Source organism: Vipera berus, assembly GCF_964194415.1.
Source record: "Vipera berus genome assembly, chromosome: 2".
Classification (NCBI taxonomy): Eukaryota; Metazoa; Chordata; class Lepidosauria; order Squamata; family Viperidae; genus Vipera; species Vipera berus.
Genome location: NC_138203.1, coordinates 239,859,314 through 239,881,621, shown reverse-complemented (window position 1 = coordinate 239,881,621; position 22,308 = coordinate 239,859,314). Strand labels below are relative to the sequence as shown.

The following is a 22,308-nucleotide window of genomic DNA, read 5'->3' as shown; positions in this document are numbered from 1 at the left end:
ATTATTATTATTATTATTATTATTATTATTATTATTATTATTATTATTATTATATTAATTTTTTATTTTAATTCCTATTATTATTATTATTATTATTATTATTATTATTATTATTATTATTATTATTATTATTATTATTATTATTATTTCTTCTCCCTAGTGATCTGAACGAACTGGAGTCCTACTGTGTTGGAGTAAGTGATCCTGAAAGGGGGTTAAGGGAAAAAAAAACTTTTAAAAAGGGGATATTTAGTTCTGGTGCACCTCTATCTGTACCTTTTCAATTACTGTGTTAAAGAATATTGTTTTATAATTAAAAAAGCTGTTTTGTTTTATTTTTTATGAAGATGGAGAGCAGCTTTTCTAGGAGTCCACGGGTATTAGGAATATGATGTCAGAGAACTAGGCAAGCCATTCCCCATTCCTCTGGCATTTTTGCCAGCTTCCTCCCAGATGGATCTGGGGCTGACTGCCTCCAAATTTCAAACGATTGCACAGCAAGCAACAACTGCAGCTCTATCGATCAGTTGCTAGAGAATGTGCACAAATTACTGAACCAGAATGACATGGAAAATAAAAATTTTGATTGAACAACAAACTGAGCAATAACTATCATTCCCAGTGGAAATCAGAAATAAGTAATTCAGGACCCAAAGACCTGCTAAAAGCAAAGCACCAGGAGTTCTTGAAATGGCAGCGTGAAACCAGAGTAAATCTAGGATCTGTAAACAAAATTAGCATTTTTTTCTTTTTAATTTGTGTACAATTTTCTTAAAAGATCCTTGGTGAATATCATGATATGCATCGTGACTACAAGGCAGAGGGAAACATAATAAGCCAAATATATTATGGGAAATAGATAGATAGATAGATAGGTAGATAGATAGATAGATAGATAGATAGATAGATAGATAGATAGATAGATAGATAGATAGATAGATAGATAGATAGATTAGATAGATAGATAGATAGATAGATAGATAGATAGATAGATAGATAGATAGATAGATAGATAGATAGATAGATAGATAGATAGATAGATAGATAGATTAGATAGATAGATAGATAGATAGATAGATAGATTAGATAGATAGATAGATAGATAGATAGATAGATAGATAGATAGATAGATAGGTAGGTAGGTAGGTAGGTAGGTAGGTAGGTAGGTAGGTAGATAGATAGATAGATAGATAGATAGATAGATAGATAGATAGATAGATAGATAGATTAGATAGATAGATAGATAGATAGATAGATAGATAGATAGATAGATAGATAGATGATAGATAGATAGATAGATAGATAGATAGATAGACAGACAGATAGATAGTGTTTAAAATTTCTTTCTAATCTGCTAATCTGAGAAACTAATCCAAAACCTTTCTAAATCAAGTAAAACATGCATTAGAAGCATTATTTGCTACTGAAATGGCACAGATTCTTGGAAATGGAAGCAATTGCATACATAAGCTTGTTAAGTTGTCAGAAAATGCCCTCTTGACAAGTATTACTTCTATTTTTGAATTGTTTATATTGTTTCTAATGAGCAAGATGGTTTTTTGCCCTTACATGATGGGCTTTGCTTTAAAACTATTTTGTAATCACTTTACGATATATGAATATTATATTCATATAATATTTTCTGCAATATACCGTGATACAGATTGTGTTTGTGAAATACTAGGAATGTTTGATATATCCTATGTAAATCTCATTATTATGTACCAGAAGACAGAATGTTTCTTCTGTTTTATAGTACACTGGATTTCTGCAGGGATGGGCATTATCAATAACAAGCAAGTTGGAGACTTTCCATCTGTCTAGAATCAGTTATGAGTATCAGAGTTGCTTTCCCAAACCAGAAAATCTGAAATGCTTGGATGACAGAAGTTTTCTCTGTACTTTAATGACACCAGTGATATCATTAGATATTTTTCCATTTCCATTTAATTTAATTTAAGATGTTTAAACAGAAGATCATTTGGAGTGTTGCAGTAGTAAAATGTGTTGTATAAGACATTCTCCAGATTTTTTTTTAATCATTCTGTCCTAGGAACAACAGTTTGCTTTTGAAATTTCTTTCTAAAAAAAGAGTTTCTGGAGTTTGCATGTTTATCAGTTATACAATGGCTCATGAAAATATTTGTGATTATTCTGCCTTTTGAGGGGGAGATACTTTGTTTCCTTGATGGTGCAATATTGAAGAGCAATCACCTGGTATCCTACTTTTCATCTCTACTGTGCTATTTCTATGTACATAAAAGAGTTAAAGTTGGAAGAACCAAAGGCCACTTCCTTTAGTAGGGCCCATAGTAATTTACCACATTATTATTCCATCAGCTCTGGAAAGTTCTATTCTTTTAATATAGCTAGATATTTTAGGAGATGACCAAGCTGAGCCCAAGTTAGGAGTCAAACACATTGTCAATCATGAGTCCCTTCACGCCCACAAAAGATCTAAGTCCAGCCCACCTTGAATTCCTTTCTGTTTTTAAGTCCTGCTAATTTCCCTTGACTGTTAGTAGTTCAGATTCTTGTAGACAGCTTAAGCTTACAATAAATCTTTATACACACTTGAACTGTCTGGATCTCTTTATTCCCCTGGTGCTGACAGATATACAGATAATACAGATTTTGCCTGTTATTCTTTCTCTTTACTTCCTTTGCCCTTCTTTTTGTCCCATTTTTGCAGTCCACTGTTTTTGATGTTTGTTGATATTCGATCATTAAATATCAATCTATATATTTGTGGCAACTGAAATGATTAGCATGTGTTCTGACTCTGATCTCAGTGTAGAGATAGGCTCAGAGTATTCTGGGTGCAAACTAAACTCCACATGTACAAACTGAACTGGAAGTAATTATCCAAACACTTTTATTGTGCAATCATTCGTCTAGCCATCTGTAGTTCTCCTGGCCTCCCACACTTCCATTCAATTGTTAGAGAAGATGAAGGGAGGGAACTCCTCCCATTCACTTTTCTCATAGCTGAAAACGTGGGCAGCCTTATCGTCATGGAAAAGAGCACTTCCAGAATCTGAATGAAATTCTGAAGCTCCCTGTGAATAAGATGTAAGATCATCAGCCTTGCTTTTACCGAAGAAAACTTTTGAGAAATTGCAATTGAAATGGGCACAGCATGAATTAAACTGAACAAGAGAAGTAACTCACTAAGGGAAAAGGTATGAATGTAATGGATGACTCTCTCAATCTGTACACCAGCAGGAATCATTAACGTTCGTTTTTCATTCAGTTTTATTTACAAGAAATCTCTCTTTTTATGGAACATCATGATTTACTGCATATTTCCCTTTCCCGGAATTGCCCACTTTTCAAATTGGGCTCTTCTCATCATCCCACTGGCTTGTCTTCCATAAAGAACATGTGGAGGCTCAGGGGATGCTAAACCTCTTATTGTTCACGCTTGAATTTCTGTGCTGCTGTCACTTACATTCTGTCTTCAGTTTCCCTCCGTCAGCCTAGAAGAGAAGGGACAATAGAAGAGGAGCAATTTGTGGTGATGCCTAGTATCTTTGAAGATGCTGATTTCATTCCAGGTAGTCCTCAACTTACAGCCATTTTTTAATGACCATTCAAAGTTACAATGGCACTGAAAAAAGTGACTTATGACCAGTGCTTTTTTTGTAAAAGAAAAAGGTGCCGGAACTTACACATGTCATACAACCCACCTTGCCTATCCTACAAGGTTCCATCCAAAAAAGGTGCCGGAACTCAGTTCTGGGCGTTCTATGAGAAAAAAAGCCCTGCTTATGACCATTTTCACACTTACAAATATTGCAGCATCCTAAGTGATCAAAATTTTGATGCTTAGCAGCTAGCATGTGTTTATGATAGTTGCACTGTCCCAGGGTAATGCGATCACCATTTCCAAGCTGGCTTCCAATAAGGAAATTTGGTAGGGGAAGCTAGATTCCCTTAATGACCTCAAGATTCACTTAACAACTGCAGCAATTTACTTAACAACTGTGGCAGAAAGGTCATAAAATGAGGCAAAACTCACTTAACAATTGCCTCGCTTCACAACAGAAATCTTGGGCTCAATTGTGCACATAAGTCGAGGATCACATGTATTGTTTCCCCCCCCCCCCCAGTTCTTTTCTCTCCTGGTCAGGACTGAATTTTATTCTGGAAGATATTCACCCTCTGGTTCTTGATCTTCCTTTTCTGCTTTATACACATTGTCAACACTAAAAATACTACAAACAAATTCCACTCCGTTTTTGGTTGCCACAGAATTGGGAGGGGGCATGTGTACTTTTGAGTTTAGACAAAACAATCATTTGTCGTGTGGGAACCAAGGTCATTGCTGCTTGCATTATGGCGAGCTGAAGCTTCCCTTAGAAAGCCCGCAAAAGTAGTTAATTGGGGAATGTGATTTATGACATATTACTGGGGTGGAAAGTTCAACTTTGTAACATTGTAACCTTTGGGAGGGAACTTCAGTCTTGGTTTCACTTATGATCATGCTGATACTATGTAGCCAATAAATATGTTCTTTAAGGAAACCTTTTGCCTTGGAGTTCTCTTTTTACTGGTCTCATCTATCGGAAGCATGACAGACGCATTTGCTATGTCTGTTGACTTTCAGATTTTCAGTTATATCTACTTCAAATTAAAAACTTGCACTGAATCACACCATCAGTTTTTACGACCTGTATGTTCTCCCCATGAAAGAAAAGGGGAACGTGAATTATCTCGATAACATGGGTTTGGCATTCTTTCATTAGAATGAGTGCAGACTGTAAAACCATAAAGAGATCAACGGGGCAAGCTTAATACCACAGATGCTTTCCTGCTGCTGCCTTAATAGCATTAGATCTAAATGTTTGTTTTTATATCCATGCTGGTTTTGAAAACCCGAAGTGATTGTCACAATGAATGTAAGAGAGAGAAACGAAAAAATTAAAAAGTCTGGTCAGATGTGAGAATACTATGATGTAAGAGTATTTTCATTCTTGTGACATTCATATTAAAAATGCTCCCTGGAAGGAAAATTTCATTCTTGAACATCTTGGATATTTTTTTTTTCTTTAAGCTCTGCCTATTGCTTTGAGAACACCTAGATAGTTTTGGGCACATGGTGGTTCCAGGATATAAGCTGAAGATGTGTGATACAGCAATCTTGCTGAATGGGATCTTCCATTGGTTCAGTAGGGACAGATACCGAGGTGTTGAATTCAGTACATAAAAAATCCACTAAACTTGGAACCCATTTTGACAATTCACCCTAATCCCAGGCCCATCAAAAGCGAAAGAGGACCAGTATTTTTGACCCCTCACTTCAATGGAGACATTAGGAGGCAAAAAAGAATGCTAGTAGACCACATGTATGCATGTACCCAGTGGTGGGATTCAGCCAGTTTGTACCAGTTTGACAGAACCAGTAGCTACTTTTTTGTTGCCCAGACCCAGAATGGACTTCTGGAAGAGGCATCCACACAGAGAACTGGTTGTTTACATATTTGAATCCCACCACTACATGTACCTGTACAGCAAGAGTGTTTAGTTTATGTAAGAAAGGTAAGATACTATCTAATAAAAACTATAGATATCCCATGTTTCATAAGAAAATATACAATAGTCCTATTACCCTAATTTTTGTTTATAGAAGTTTGATTAAAAAAAATCAAAGTGAAGCTGTTAAGCTGAACCTTAAGATGTTATGGTTTAGGTTTTGTTTTATTGCAATGTCTCCATTTTACCAGCTTTGATTTAGCCCTCGGGGAGTGGGGAGGGAACCCAAAACATTCCTAGATATTTTTGAAAGTAAACCTTTTGTAGAGTTCCAGCTTTACTAAAGATATATTGGTGGCAGATTGCCAAACCAAGGTTAGTGAAATATGTTATCTATCACCTATAAAATGTTTCTCAGTGCACTCTGAGGAATTGGAAAGGAATTAACATAAGACACTGCAGAGATGGCCTAAATTTCTATCATATTTAAATGCATGAGGAAGGACTGGACTATCTTAGGAACATCCATTTTTAGGGTTCCTCCTGACATACTTCCTGCTCAATTTCCACTTCTTTCCCCTTTCTTTTTTCTATTCCTGAGTTTGGAGTTGTACCTCTGACTTTAGAGAAGGAAAAATCACCCTATTTGAATGCCTTGAGGGGGAAACTAAATTGTTATAACCTGTTTGTTAAGGTTTTATGATATAAATCTTGTCAAAAATTGTGGACCAGACAGATTATTTAAAATACAGAACTTAAAACAAAGTAGTAGCACTATAGTTTCAAACAGCAGTCCATTCTAGAGTATTAGATCCTAGCAGAGAAAATATATTGAAAAATAATGTTAAGCACTCAATACATCCTTCCCCAACCTGGTGCCTTTAGATATGTTGAAATATGACGGTTAACTAGCTATTGATAATTGTTGTAGTGGTGCGCCAAATTGGAGGAAGATAAGTAGCTTAAACCATTAAAAGCAGGAAACCAGCTATTTTCTTGGGCATTGTAGTACAGCTAAATGACTCTTGGCTATCAGTCCAATTTAAACATACTGCATAGAAGAGCTCTTTGAGTACTACTTACAGTAAGAGGATACTTTGGCTTATTGGCAAAGATTTAGAACAGATTGTTCCTGAACAGAATGGAGAGCTCATTCCTGCATGTTCACTTTCATGCCTTCCTGCAGAGTTACAATAATATTTATGTAGCACATTGCAAACATTCAGAGTAATTTTATATGTGTTCTCAGCGGAGTTAGTGGGTTTGAAGTAGACTGATACATTGATTCCCATACTGCAGACATGTCTGGAAACATAGCTCATTTAATGATGTTTTGGCAATCTAATATTTCTGATATGTCTATGGGGATTCTCAGTCATCCAGGTCATGATCGTCCCAAAGGTACTTTTTCAGGAGGCAACTGGACTTTTTTCTTTGAAGTTGTTTCTCTTCTCATCCAAGAAGCTTCTTCAGCTCTGACTGGGTGGTGGGGAATGGAAGGATTTATATTCCTTGCAGACCGTTGGTCATTTGCATTCTTTTAGAGAGTCGTTGAGGCCATTTGGAGGTTTAGCTGTGTCCTCAGGGTCACCTGAGAAGTGTAAATGTCCATGGAGCCTTCTTAGCTGCAGGATGTTTTCTGCCCTGTGTCTCTTCACTGCTGAAGACAGGCGCAGGCTGTTGGGGATGATTCTGTGTTGTCTGCATCTCAGACTGAACTGCAATTGGTTCCTGTAGTCTGCAGTGTTTTCTGCAAATCTCTTCATACTCCTGTACCATTCAAAGGGTGTTCATCAGTGGTGGGATTCAAATATGTGAACAACCGGTTCTCTTTGTGGATGCCGCTTCCAGAAGTCCATTCTGGGCCTGGGCAACAAAAAAATTAGCTACCAGTTCTGCCGAATGGTGCAAACCGGCTGAATCCCACCACTGGTGTTCATCCCAAAGAGCATGAACCTTTGGGACAATATTTCTGATAGTAATATGCAGGTAGTCCTCGACTTATCCTAGTTCATTTAATGACCGTTCAAAGTTACAATGGCACTGAAAAACTGACTTATGATCTTTTTTCATACTTACGACTGTTGCAGCATCCTCATGGTCATGTGATCAAAATTCAGATGCCTGGCAACCCTACTCTGTTGCAGTGTCCTGGAGTTATGTGATCACTTTTTGCAAATTCTGGCAAAGAAAGTCAATGGGGAAACAAGGTTCACTTAACAATCGTGTTACTAACTTAACAATCACAGTGGTTCACTTAACAGCCGTGGCAAGAAAGTTCATAAAATGGGGCAAAATTCCCTCAACAACCGTCTCACTTAGCAACAGAAGTTTTGGGCTCAATTGTAGTCGCACATCGGGGACTATTTATATTTCAGAACTTTGTAAGGTTGATTCCTAATTTCTATCTTGAAAATATTTCTATTATGAAAATGCTCAGTTTTCATCAATACTCACTGTGTGTGTGTGTGTGAGAGAGAGAGAGAGAGAGAGAGAGAGACAGACAGACAGACAGATAGACAGACAGCAAGAGAGAGAGAGAGTACCCCAGTTGGCTATGGACACTTCTATTTATTTTATTTTTATTTATTTTAATTCCATTTATATCCCGCCCTTCTCCGAAGACTCAGGGCGGCTTACAAGCTTAGCAGTATTTTCTTTTATTTCTTTTTAAGACGCTTTTAATTAAAAAACAGTAAAACCAATACCAATTAAAAATAACTGGAAGCTGACCCCTGGAAAATAAAGAGCGACCAAGTAGCATTTTTCATTATTTACAACAGCACTTTTGTACAAAGACCCAATAAACCTTCTTAGAAAATAAAAATGATGGATAGCTGCAGGGAAATATTGTACTGGTGTGTACGCTTAGCTGCCCAGAACAAAAGAAAGTTTATCTGGAGATAATTGTTGAAGCTAGAATGGACGGTGAGGAATCACTTGAGTAGTTTGTGTTGTGATAAATGGATGTTTGATGACTGACAACACCGACCTAGCAATCATTCTTTGAATCGACAAGGTCCATTGTCGAATTCATTCCGTAAGAGCAGGCCCAAAGTGTTTTTAAAGTTCCAAATCTGCCCACCAATTGTAAAATATTGCCTGCTTCTTATCTACAGGTAGCAATTCTCTGACCATGGAATTTTGGGCAGTATTGATCCATGTTATCAAGCAGCTTTAAGAACAAATATATGTGGAACCATTTACCTTCTAAAGAAGATACAAAAATATTAATAATTTTCAAGCTTAATCCCATGATCTTTGAATCAGAAATAAAGGTCTGTGAAAATAAGGTTTTCAGGAGGAAGATCTGCAGTCTAGATAATGTTCTGATAAATAAAATCTGAGTCCAAAGGAGGAATCTAATTTGAGAAAGCGTCTCAGAATGGACCCTCCCTAGTTCTCTGCAAAGTAAAGGTGGTGGTGGGGAAGTGCCTTCAAACTTGCAAGATTCTGTTTCTGTAACCTTATAATGAAAGCAGTTTTAGTATTCACTAGACACTCCATGACCCACTGGGCCATCATTCCAGAGATATTTCCTTCCCTAAACAGAGAAACACAAGACCATAAGTAGACAAAAATACTATGGAAGTGGGAGTGACCTCCAACTTCTTGCTGGCTTTTCCAAGGATTTTCTTTATTGGAAGCTGGCAGAAAGCATTGGAAATGGCGTTCCTGTGACTACAGCTGACTGCTGCTGCTCCTTTCTTGTCAGAAGCCCTGAGGCACTTGTGGGCTGAAAGGATCATCATTGCCCAGGGGATGCCCAGTTGGGGGCTCCTTTCATGTCCCCATTAATTGTACCTATTTATCTACTCGCGATTACTCACTTAAAACTGCTAGATGGGCAGAAGCTGGAGCAAATGACCGGAGGTCACCCCATCACACAGCAGCACTCGGGTCTTGAATGCGGGCTTGCTGATTGTCAACCCAGCATTCTAACATATGAGCCACTGTGCTTCTATGGCTGATTGCAACTGTCAACGCTGCTAATATCGAATGTTATTGCTTGACAAGAGATGAAAAAGTAGCCATTTCATATGTTAAACTTGTGTATTGCTTTAAGAGATTGGGAGGGGGGAAGAGGAGGATTGTTCCTCAAGGACATCTGAAATTAAAGAAGATAAGAGCTTGGCGGGTTTTCTAACGGAAGGGAAACTGATTCTTTAAATTAATAGGAGAATATAATTAATATGATCAGTGCTTTTTTTGTAAAAGAAAAAGGTGCCGGAACTCACACATGTCATACAACCCGCCTTGTCTATCCTACAAGGTTCCATCCAAAAAAGGTGCCGGAACTCCGTTCTGAGCGTTCTATGAGGAAAAAAGCCCTGAATATGATTAATTGTGTTTTAATATATTGTGCAAGGGGGCGGAGATTTCAGATTCCAGCTTCCTTCGAGCAATCATTTGCCAGTGTATTAGGCTGAATAAAGGACTTTTAAGGTAAACAATGCCTCAGAGTCCCTTGAAAAGCCCATACTTGACATAAAGCTGGAATCCACACTACTTTTAAAACTAATTAGGGAGTCCCGACCTCCCATCGCTATCTCCAACTTTGGGAGGCAGTCTGGCAAAGAGTTGTGGAAGATCCCATAATGGAGGGAGAAAAATTGCCTGAAGCCAGCAGCCACCGCAGTGGAGGAAGGGCCAGTGTAGAAGCCGGCAGGGAAAGAATTTCAGCAATCCTCCCAGCTGGGAGCTAGACCCAAAAAACCAGGAGAATTGGTCTGGTTGTCAGAGGGGATTAAGCCCAGCGGAGACTCTAGGCGCCTCGGAGCAGCCAGGCCAGCTGAGATTGAATACTCGGGTGAGTGGAAAATCCTGTCTGCAGATCAGACTGCCTGCCAGATCCAGGAGTCCCCTGCCAAGCCCTCTAGACCCATAGAGACAGAGGACCCCAGCCTGGGGCCTCTGCAGCAATAGGAGGTTCGGAAGCCCCCACAAGTGAAAGGCCAACAACCTCTGAGCTTGCCCCAGCTAATAGAAGCCTTGCAACAACTGGGTGTGTTGCAGAAGCCTGGAGATCAGGAGCTGGTGGGAGGAGGTTTGGAAAAATACAAAGGTGGCCTTAAAAAAGACAATTTTGAGACCTACAAAAAGCAAACTGACAAAAAGAGAGCTCCCCAAAGAACATTCCAAGTTGGGGAAAAGGTCTATTTGTCAACCAAATACTTATGCCTTAAACTACCCAATAAGAAATTGGGACTGAAATTGTTGGGGCCTTTCCCCATTGTGAAAATCATCAACCCGGTCACAGTAAAATTGAAACTACCCAGACTTTTGAGAAAAATTCACCTGGTGTTCCATTGTAGCTTGCTGTTCTGTACCAGCCTGCTACCGGCCCTGCAGAAAAGGCAGGGACAACCCCTTTTACAAGAAGGCAAGAGGCTGGAAGTAAGCCTGACAAATTTATGGATACAAAAGCAAACAGAACAAGACACGAACCATGAAACAGGAGCTATTCAAGCGGTTGCCTTCAGCAAACCAGCCCTCCCACGCATTCCCCTTTTAAACAGTTCAGGGCGTGGCTTCTCTCTGCCTCCTTCCAAGGTGCCCCATTGCCTTCCTCTGTTTACTCCTGATTGACTGCCTCTTGTGTCGGCCGTCCTTGAACAGGGCCAGCTGTGGGTCATCTTCATCCACGCTGTCAGGCTCACACAGCTGGGTCTGTGTCGTGACCAGGTGGGAGGGGCCTGGCTGAGGGCTCTCATCAGCAAGCTCTCCAACCCCCTCAGCAACCTCTCCAACACCCCCCTCCTCCTCCTCCTCTGAATCGTCCGACCCAACTGCCGAACCCACAGGCTGACCCTGAATCACAACACTTGCTGAAACCTTTTTGAACCTCCACTTTAAGACATCCTGCTAAGAAAGCACCTGGACCCCTTGTAGTAGCAGGCCAGACCCATTATGAAGTGAAACATATTCTTGACTCTAGAATCTTTAAGGGAAAATTGCAGTACCTAGTACAATGGAAGGGATACCCATTGTCTGAAGCCATTTGGGTGAAATCTACTGATGTGAAAGCTGACAGACTTATCAAAAGGTTTTACAAGAAACACCCCAACAAACCAAAAGCCAGTTCCTAACTTGTGTTTTGTTTACATTACAGGATCTGTCCTTTTTGTAAGGGGGGCCAGATGTCAACGCTGCTAACATTGAATGTTATTGCTTGACAAGAGATAAACAAATAGCCATTTCATATGTTAAACTTGTGTATTGCTTTAAGAGATTGGGAGGGGGGAAGAGGAGGATTGTTCCTCAGGGACATCTGAAATTAAAGAAGATAAGAGCTTGGCGGGTTTTCTAATGGAAGGGAAACTGATTCTTTAAATTAATAGGAAAATATGATTAATGACAAAATTAGAAAGGTGGAGAATTGTGTTTTAATATATTGTGCAAGGGGGCGGAGATTTCAGATTCCAGCTTCCTTCGAGCAAGCATTTGCCGGTGTATTAGGCTGAATAAAGGACTTTTAAGGTAAACAAGGGGACGCAGTGGCTCAGTGGGTTAGGACGCTGAGCTTGTCGATCAGAAGGTCGGCAGTTTGGCGGGTCGAATCCCGAGTGCCGCGTAACAGAGTAAGCGCCTGTTACTCGTCCCAGCTTCTGCCAACCTAGCAGTTTGAAAGCACATAAAAATGCAAGTAAAAAAATAGGGACCACTACGGTGGGAAGGTAACAGCGTTCCATGCGCCTTTGGTGTCTAGTCATGCCGGCCACATGACCACGGAGACATCCTCGGACAAGCGCTGGCTCTTCGGCTTTGAAACAGAGATGAGCACCGGCCCCTAGAGTTGGAATGACTAGCATGCATGTACGGGGGAACCTTTACCTTTACTAAGGTAAACAATGCCTCAGAGTCACTTGAAAAGCCCATATGTCGGAAACTTGACAGCAACAGCAGTGAAGCAGCCACAATTTTGCCAAATTTCAGTCCCGTGGAAACCCTGGTTCCTGGATTTTGGCATTCTTCAAATTAGCCCATTTGAGGTATGTTGATTGAAAAACTTGCCCTATGATGCACCATTTTGCTCAGTCGAAGGTTAGACAAAGTCAAAACAACAGTTACTTAAACATCATACTCAAATGTGTAGAAAAATATTTTTTTAACTGAAAAAAATTTGAACACATGTAGATACTTAAGTAGTATTGTTGGTAGATTTTTTTAAAAAAGTAGATTAATATAAAAAAGGAGGGAATGGTTTTATGCAGTATATAAACATATACAAAAGCTTATATGGATCTGAACCGGACTGACTGGTTATAATGAATTAGCTATAATTCATTTTTGTGCTCATTAAGAGTATTCAGCCATTAGCCATTATTACCTAATAATAATACTACACTGTTCCTCTTTATCAGTGGAACTTATAAAAGTATAACCATGAATTTTGGAATGAAGAAAGTTTTCTACTTTTCATTATTGGCATTTCATGTTTCTATCAGGAATCAGCTGAAATGCAGCATAGTCATATAATGTTTTATTTTATTCCATTCATTTATTTCCATTCATTTACATGATGAAATCATTTCTTACTGAATGGCCAATTGGGCCCCCCAGAAAGGGATGGGGGAGAAAAAAATGCAGTCTGCTGTGTTTTTGTTGTACTATAATAATGTTTCAAAAGTGCCTGCAGAGTTAGTAAACATGAAGATGTACGACTAAATTTGCTGCCTAGGTCTATTTACATTTTCTTAAGCAGGCTGTTGACATCAAGTCTGCTATTTTAACTACACTGATGTTTCTTCTTGGCATCTGTATGCATCAGAAAGTGGCAATGACTTATTGCTACACCACACCTCTTAGGATAAGGTTGTGAATGAGACATTACAGGAAACAGATTTGTAGGCATTGAGCTCTCTTAGGCAATGGCTTTGTTGCATTTCACTTGGCATTGGCTTGAAGAACTTTGTATATCCTTCAGTGAATGAAGGATCAATGGACACTTGCCTTCATGCCCACCAGCAGGAGAAGTAGGAACAACTGACTCATCCACTTAGTCATTGCTTGTATTGGGCTGAAATCAATGCTCCAGGAATAGCACTGATATGCCCTGACATATTATGTGGGTGGACTCCAAACTCTCTAGGCAGAATAGCTGAAGAAATGCAATTATTGTCCTTATCTTTCCTAGCTTTTTCAGCTCACTAATTACTTCTGGTCAAGAAGAAATGTTTTTGCCTTATTCCCTGCATTGATAAAGGGCCTAATCAATTGTAGAACAATGTTTTGGCCTTGCCTGTCCTGAACATTTTCAAACGATATTGGAAAAGAAAGCAAAATCTTAATCAGCAAGAAAAATCCACCACAAACATTTTAGGCAGGAAAGTGCATATCTTATTGGCTCAGATTGCTCCTATTATAAGACACTTCAAGCAGGAATAGCATTCACCCAGTGAGGCATATCTCACCCACTCTCTTAGAGTTCCAGAAGGCCCTTAAAATCCAATTCTGTTTCCAGGCCTGGGGCTAGTGTGCCTGTGGAGTCTCTGTCATTTTATAATTGTGCAAGCTGCTTTTTAGCCCAGGATATTATGTTTTATTGCTATGGTTTTTTTATAGTTTTAATTGTATATTTTCAACCCACCCAGAGTCTTTTGGAGTGGGCAGCTATAATAAAGTTTGTAAGTAAATAAAAAGCATAGCTCGTAGAATAAATCATAATTGGCTGAATTCTCAAAAAACAAACAAACACTAAGCTATAAAGTGCATAAATCATAATGGCTGTACCACATTAAACCAGAATAACAGCATAACAAGGTTGGAAGGGACCTTGGAGATCTTCTAGTCCAACCTCCTGCTCAAGCAGGAAACCCTACAGCATTTCAGGCAAATGGTTGTCCAATCTGTTATTAAAAACCAGTGGCAATCTTGGCAACTTAAAACATATGGACTTTAGCTCCTAGAATTCTCCAGCTGGCAGGGGTGAGGAATTCTGGCTGGGGAATTCTGGCAATTGAAGTGCACACATCTTAAATGTTGCCAAACCTGAAATAAAAACCTGCCTTAAACTGATACCAATCAAACCGCATGATAATGTACAGGCTTTCCTGTCTTGCACCTAACCATGGCAACTTCCTGTCTGCTATGTCCTCATGAGATTGCCTGCATATGGTCCCTATCCAATAGCAAAGCAGCTTGAAGTCCTCCTCACCTACTTCAGCATTCTCTCTTTCTGTCACAGTTTTTGCAAGTCAGTTACTCTTCATTGACCTTTTTTTTTTTTGGTGCAATAATGTGACTGTTCAGAGTTGCAATTAGCCCAGCTCTTCGTTATTTCAGGGTTGTATGTGTACATTCTTTCCCTACTAGTTGCTGGGCACTGTTTTCCAGAACCATTCTGCTTTGGGCAGTGGAAGAATCTGAACTTTCAAATTTGCCTCTCCCGCTGTACCTACAGCTTCACTTTGAAAGAAAGTAGAGTTATGTATCTGAGTATTTGCCATATCTAGATGGCACAGAAAGTCCTGTATGTCTCTGCTACCTTCTAATGGCCTTGACTTTTGCAGCCCAGATATGATACCCCAAACATTTAGGCCAGAAAAGAGAAGAATTACAGAAGTGTCATCTGAAAGGGGAGGGAAGAGTATAATCGGTCAGAATCCCATCAAGGTCTTGCTAAGTTTTTTACTCCAAATATGTGGTACATTTACTACCATCAACATTCTTTCTAAACAGAAGAGTGATTTGAAACACCAGTGAGGGAGACCCTAGCCCAGGGTTGTCAAACTGCCGGCCCGCAGGCCGCATGCCTCATGGCAAAACCGCACCCACCCCATTGCCAGCAATGGGAAAAAAAGTTGGGATATGTTGTGACACATCACGTGACATTGTGAGTTTGACACCTGTGCCCTAACCCTTTCATTTGCACGATACTTTTTACTATAAATCTATATTCTACTAAAAAAAATTCAATATTTGTTTGTAATCTTCAGTTTCGCTGAAACAATGCATCATAGCAGAACAATTTTTGGATCAAGATGCAAAGAACATATGAAAAATCTGGGTCCCATTAGTCCCATAGAATTCATTTATCCTGGCAAAGCTGTCGCTGCTACAGTGCTGCCGCACTGCTGCGATTTGCCATGGTCATGTGATCTTGATTTCCTTCCAGCTTCCCACAAGCAAAGTCAATTGGGAAACTGGCAGGAAGTTGGAAATTGCTCCCATTCCCCTTGGTTTTTTGCCCGCCGGTAGTTATTCTGTTTATCTTCTTAAGTAAATGTTGACTTAGTATTGAAGTTCATTTGCAATCACAGTTATTCTTCCATCACACTACACTACCCATTTCTCAAAGGATGACCCCAATGGGCCACATGTTGCCTAGTCGCCTTTAAATATGGATTTTGGTTAGAAACAGAAATTGAAAATACCTTTACCTTAGTTTCCAACTGATTCATTTTTTTCTACTTTTATTCTCTGACTAGAAAATTGTTTTGCTTGACTTTTAATAGATCCTGGGATTGCAAGTCAATGTAAAGCAAATGGAGGGTTTGATTATTATTTTTTTGTTTTTTTCATAATACTGCTGGGTGTTGGCTGTTCACCTGGCCTACTTCAGGGATGGGCAGTTTGGTGCCCACCAGATGTTTTTGTCTGTACATCTCAAAATCTTTGCCTGCTGACTGAGGATTATGGGAATCTTGAGCTAAAAAAAATTAGCAGGTTTCTTCTCCCACATGGCTTTATTTCTATATACCGTAAGCTGGTCAGATTTCACAGACTGCATAAAAACAAGATATTGATAATGAGGATACAGTAGTAGTAATAGATAGATTGATTGATTGATTTATCAATCGTATTTCTTAACCACCCATCTCCCTCAGATATTACTAATGTTTGATTGAATTTTAGGTATTTAGATAGAGATCTAGTCTCGTTATCAAGAAAAATGTTACTTCTTTTTCTCTGATGTATTCAAAATCACTCTTTTGAAGCCAAGAACCAAGCTATTGGAGCAAAAACTTTTCATACTCATGCTGATTTTTGACATTTGAGACAAATAAATAAACCCACATTAGTATGGACTTTACATTAGAGATAAAGTAAGCACCACAGTTCCCCAGTAGATTCACGGTACAAACAAATGGTAAATACTGAAAGTGTTGAATCTTTTTAAAATCAGTAGCAAAGGCTTCAGTGTCCTCATCCTTTTTTTCCTATTTCATTTCATGGCAACAATGTTACATGCCATCATTCTTATGGAAGGACACAGTTCTTATCATTTTAAAACAAAATGTTAAAACTGAGTAAGCCAGAAGCCTTTAAATATTCAAAAGCCATTTTCTTTTAACATGTTTGAAGAACATTTTCCTTCCATTAAATTATTCACCACCTTACTTTTTTGGGACAAATTCCACTCTTCGATTGTGCTGAAGGGTTTGACGGAGAACATTCTACACAATCCTGAAATAAATTTTTCACTGGTTTTGCTGTATATACATTTCTTGCACCATCATTTGGAAACTGTTTTTGCTAGAGGAAAGTAGGCAATGGATGTCACTTAAACTCCTTGCACAGCCTGAGATTAAGGTTGATTCCACACACACACAAAAAAAATGTTTAAGGTATATTGGATTCCCCAAAGAATATTTTTGAAAGTTCTTTTAATTGGTCTCATCTACCAGAACCATGACAATCAGATGTTATATAAAATTCAGAGCTCACTGATCCATATGATATAGTCATCTGATTAGTTAGGTTTTTTTGGGAGATAGTATGTTAATGTATATAAGCAGATTTATGGGAAAATCTTTAAATGTTAAAGATGTTAATACAACATTGTACTATATACCAAAATTTTGAATGTCACCATTTATTTTTGTTGTTGTTGTTAGTTGCAAAGTCGTGTCTGACCCATCGCGACCCTATGGACAACGTTCCTCCAGGCTTTCCTGTCCTCTACCATCTTCTGGAGTCCATTTAAGCTCACGCCTACTGCTTCAGTGACTCCATCCAGCCACCTCATTCTCTGTCGTCCCCTTCTTCTCTTGCCCTCAATCTTTCCCAGCATTAGGCTCTTCTCCAGTGAGTCCTTCCTTCTCATTAGGTGGCCAAAGTACTTGAGTTTTAGCTTCAGGATCTGGCCTTCTAAAGAGCAGTCAGGGTTGATCTCCTCTAGGACTGACCGGTTTGATCGCCTTGCAGTCCAAGGGACTCGCAGGAGTCTTCTCCAGTACCAGAGTTCAAAGGCCTCAATTCTTTGGCGCTCAGCCTTTCTTATGGTCCAACTTTCACTGCCATACATTGCAACTGGGAAGAGCATAGCCTTGACTATACGCACTTTTGTTGACAGGGTGATGTCTCTGCTTTTTAGTGTGCTGTCTAGATTTGCCATGGCTTTCCTCCCGAGGAGCAAGCATCTTTTAATTTCTTGACTACAGTCCCCATCTGCAGTGATCTTGGAGCCCAGGAAAATAAAATCTGTCACTACCTCCATTTCTTCCCCATCTATTTGCAGGAATTGAGAGGGCCAGATGCCATGATCTTGGCTTTCTTAATGTTTAGTTTCAACCCAACTTTTGCACTCTCCTTCTTCACTCGCAACAAGAGACTCTTCAGTTCCTCTTCACTTTCTGCCATTAGAGTGGTATCATCTGCATATCTTAGGTTGTTGATATTTCTTCCGGCAATCTTAATTCCAACTTTTGATTCATCTAGCCCTGCCTTTCTCATGATGTGCTCTGCATATAAGTTAAATAGGCAAGGTGACAGTATACAGCCTTGCCGGACACCATTTATTAGGAATTGTGATTACATGGCGCATGGAGCACAGCTGAAAGGATTATATTGAGAAATTAGATAATTGATATTATTCCAAATATCAAAGAATGGTTGTTGAAAATGTGTGTTTATCTGTTTTGAAAAAGGCAATATTTTATGCTAATCACAAAATGCAGCAATAGGTGTTACTATGGAAGGGATTTTGTGGTATCTTACATTGTTATATTATAGTAGTGAATTCATCAGTGACTATTGATACATATAAAATGAGGTATGTTTTTTCCCTTTTCCTTCTTAGTTTGTATTTTGTGGTATCTTACAATAATATTTTACATTGTTATATTACAGTAGTGAATTCATCAACGACTGTTGATACATATAAAATATGAGCTGTATTTTTTTCTTTTCCTTCTTAGTTTGTATTTTTATAACTTTTCTACTTCACTTTTTCTTTAACATGAAATATTGTTCTGTTTTTAAAAAAAGGTAAGTTAAAGTTTGAAATGATCACCAATGAAACAAAATAAAACACCCTAACTGTATATTGTGAATTGTAGCACGTTGGTCAAAAGATGGGCATCAGCTTAAATTTATTCCAATAATAAGCATTTTCCCTAAACCCTTTACCTAAAATAAAAAGCTGGATATCAATTAAATTAATAAATAAAAAAGTAAATGTCCATAAGTAACCTTAAGTATTCATGGTATGAATAGGATATGCAGGAAATGGGCAGTCAAATTTAGACATAGCATAGAAAGTGCAGACAAACTGCAGCAGAAATATTAGGATTGGGCTAAATTTTGGATTAGTTGACTGATTATGTGCTACCAAGTCACTTTTAACCTCTAGTGACCACTTAGGTTTTCTCCATGAAATTTTGGCTACTAGTCCAAAAAGTACAATCTCTCTTTGGGAACATGGAGAGCAGATTCCTAGAGAGCTACCAGTGCAGACAGCTATAAGTGCAGAAACAGGACATTGACTGATTATGCCATCAAATAGCTGTCAACTTCTAATGGCCACAGAGATAGATTTCTCCATGATAATCTGTCCCTGACCTGGTCTTCCAGTTCTTCAAACAGTGCACCATTGTCACTGTAACTGAGTGCCCCACCTTGTTGCTGGTTGCCTTCTCCTTTTTCCTTCCACCTTTTCCAGCATTAGAGTTGGGTCTTTGCCTGACATTTCCACAGTGGGATAATTTGAGTCTGATAATTTGTGCCTCAGGTGAGAAATGTGGATTTATTTGTTTAATGATCCATTGGTTTATTTTCTTGGCTGTGTACAGTATTCTCAGGAATCTTTTCCAATGCCAGAGTTCAAAAGCATCAATACTCTTCCTATCCTCCCTCCTTAAAATCCCAATTTTCATAGTCTGTCACACAGAACGTCCTGATTTCTATGATTCTGGCCTTTGTAAATAGAGGCCAATAAAGCATCTGCATATCTTTTTGAAGACCTTCCTTGCTATTCTACAAAGTGCTAATCTGTGGCGTATTTCTTGACTGCTGGTTCCTTTACTGTTGATGGTTGATCTTAAAAGCCAGAATGAACAGAAGTAAGTATTTCAAGGCATTGCACTGTGAACAGAGAAACTTTGGACCACAGGTCAATGTGATAAGCTCAGCACCATTGTTCATGATGTATGGAAAAGTAATGTTCACTTTGGAACAAACTGGAAGGCAGGATGAAGAGACAACTGTGGTTTTTGGCTGGCCCAATTGCTTCTGTTCATTCACTTTTAATTTCCCAAGACTGAGCTGAAAAGGCTGAGAAGTGGCTTTTTAGGTTACATACATCTTTCAGCTGCAAGAGTCCCTGCAAAAAAGTTGCCATGCTATATCTTTATCTCATTGGACTAGATGACCTACAAGGTCCCTTCCAACTATTCTATTCTATTCTATTCTATTCTATTCTATTCTATTCTATTCTATTCTATTCTATTCTATTCTATTCTATTCTATTCTATTCTATTCTATTCTATTCTATTCTATTCTATTCTATTCTATTCTATTCTATTCTATTCCATTCTACTCTCCAGTGACTACCGACAGGCATGGAATATCAGCAGGAAAATATAAAGTTTATAGAAAAAGGGAATCTGGAGTGGGTTGCCATTTCCTTCTCCAGTGGATCATATTTTGTCAGAACTCTCTGCTATGACCTGTCTGTCTTGGGTGGCCCTGCACGGCATAGCTTATAGCTTCATTGAATTACACAATCCCCTTCACCACGACAAGGCAGTAATCCATGAAGGGGGGATGGTCATATAGTACATTTTTTTAAATATCCAATGATGTCTCTCTTTTGTACTATGTAAAATGTTGGGGGGAAAAATCTAAGTCCTTGGCTATCCAAGAGAAACTAAACAATTTTTGATTTATCTTATATTTATCTTATATTACATTATATTAAATAAATTGGCACCCAATATCACTTAGTAATTTAGAGAAATGTAATTAATGTAAAAAATATATATTTTCTCAAAATGCTTCTCCTGCTTTATATTTAAATAAGCAGTAATGGAATTTTCCAGATATTATTCCAAGAAATCATTTCTTAGCATTTTAATTGAAGTCTGTAGTTCGAATAGAGTTGAGGATTTAGCCTGATTACATGTTTTGTTCCATCAATTCATTTAATAAAATCTCTTTCCTGAAAGATATGTTGATAAAGATAACAAAAATCTCTTAAATTATTATTGTTTCCCCTCAAAACTGATTTTCTTTTTTTTCTCTTTTGTTGTATATCAGGCATCCAGAACATCAAATATTCTTCCTCTTGCTCTCTGCCATCTAACTTCTTCTCAAAAATTCATTTTTTCCCCCTGCATAACCATTAGTCTAATTTCTTGGGCCTTGTTCCTAGCTACCAAAAAAGTTTTAAGAGAACATGTTGAAGTTCACCCACTTTTATTTTTCCCATTCATATTTTTTCTGTGGCTACTACTTTCTCCATTGATTGTTCCAGGTTATAATATATTAAGAAGCAGGAATCTATCCTCTTTTGGTTATGTTATACAACTCTCCACAATTTACTCTTTTATTCCTTCAGGGTTTGTCATCAGTCAACTCAATACAGAGAAAACAGGCGATGAGGAGGAAAGGGGGAGTTTTAGTTTTGACCATATTTTGACTAACCGATAAGAATAGTGATCTGAGATGCCTCCAAGACCATGTGAATAAAGATATTTGTGCTTTAGAGTTGGAGTCTCTAAATTTACATAATTTGGAGTGGGGAGACAAAACAGTAGCATCACAAAGAGTATTCTTGAAATTACTCAAATGAAATTAATTAAACCAGAAGAGGGATTCAGAAAAACTAGATGTCAACGCTGTAAACATTTGATGTTCCCGCTCTGACAAGTGATGAAAAATGCAGCCATTTTCTCTTTTCTTTTAACATATTTTTTCTGGTATTTAGAAATCAGGTGCAGAAGGGGGTGGGGTTTGGGATGAAAGTTTGAGCTCAGCTAGCCATAATAATAACGCTGCTTTGTGGGAACCCAAGGACGAGCTGATAACGTTTTGGTGGGCTGAGGAGCTGGGGAGAAAGGCCGCATTTTAGGCTAATTGGAGAATGTGATTTATGACAGCTTATTATGGGTGGGAATTGCACTTCGTTACTTTATATCCAGGGGAAGGGAATTTAGTTTTTGGGTTCAACTATGTAATGCCAATACTTTGTTTCCTGAATAAAATTTTCTTTAAGGAAGAATTTTTGCCTTGAAGTTCTTTTGATTGGTTTCATCTATCGGAACCATGACACTATAAAGATTTAACCAACTAGAGACAGCCATCCTAAGTCGTACTTTGAATAATCTATGGCTTTTCTTAGCACCAGGAATCTCTGTCCATTCTATGTTTATGTTCTGTTTTATGTTCTGTTTTATGCTCTTAAGTCAATTGGCTTGTGAAATCTCTTAGCTTGACCTCTGGGTTTTCATGAACTACTATGTACTGTTTCCATTAACTGAATGCAACCTCTGGAAGAGACATTCAACTATGTCAACCTTTCCAGACCCCTCACTTTCCCCAAAGCAGTGGAAGATTGGAATAGACTATTGATTTAATTTCTGGCCCTATGATGTTGTTTTAAAATGAATA

General features: G+C 38.4%; 1 protein-coding gene across 1 annotated transcript in view; it reads left to right on the top strand.

Moving 5' to 3' along the window:
- The window catches only part of GRIP2 (glutamate receptor interacting protein 2), a gene marked incomplete at its 5' end in the record, with an annotated part of 583,703 nt that overhangs the window by 146,819 nt on the left and 414,576 nt on the right, over positions 1-22,308 (top strand). The window lies entirely within an intron of this gene.